Source organism: Alligator sinensis, unplaced genomic scaffold (genome assembly GCF_000455745.1).
Source record: "Alligator sinensis unplaced genomic scaffold, ASM45574v1 scaffold165_2, whole genome shotgun sequence".
Taxonomy (NCBI): Eukaryota; Metazoa; Chordata; order Crocodylia; family Alligatoridae; genus Alligator; species Alligator sinensis.
Genome location: NW_005841965.1, coordinates 3,028,884 through 3,029,331, shown reverse-complemented (window position 1 = coordinate 3,029,331; position 448 = coordinate 3,028,884).

Here is a 448-nt window from a genome sequence, read left to right as displayed (position 1 = left end):
TGGGGGGGAGGGGTGCACTGCCATGCTCAGGGGGTGCACGTGCAGCCCCTATGCGTTGCCAATGGGCATCCGAACCCCACAAGCCTCTGCGCTTGGGCCTCCAAGTAGGATGCCCGCCAAAGGTTCTGGAAATGTCTGAAGCCCCAGATGGGGGTGGAGGATGTCTGCCGGTAGTAGGGCCACTTACAGTTCTGGACTCATGGATCTGGAATTAGTTTTGGCTAGTCGGGCCTCGGATGCACATTAACTAATAATAATAAAATAATAATTGGAGAACGGGGGAATAAAAATGACCGTTTCGGGGCCCTGCTTTCTGCCCGGGGAGCAGCCGCCTGGTTCACCCGTGCCTGTGTGCGGTCCTGGTAGGGTGTCACCAGGCCCTGGCGCACTTGTCCCTGCTTGTCTTCCGTGGCCTTCCTGACAGCCCGGGGGGGCACTCAAGCCTGCA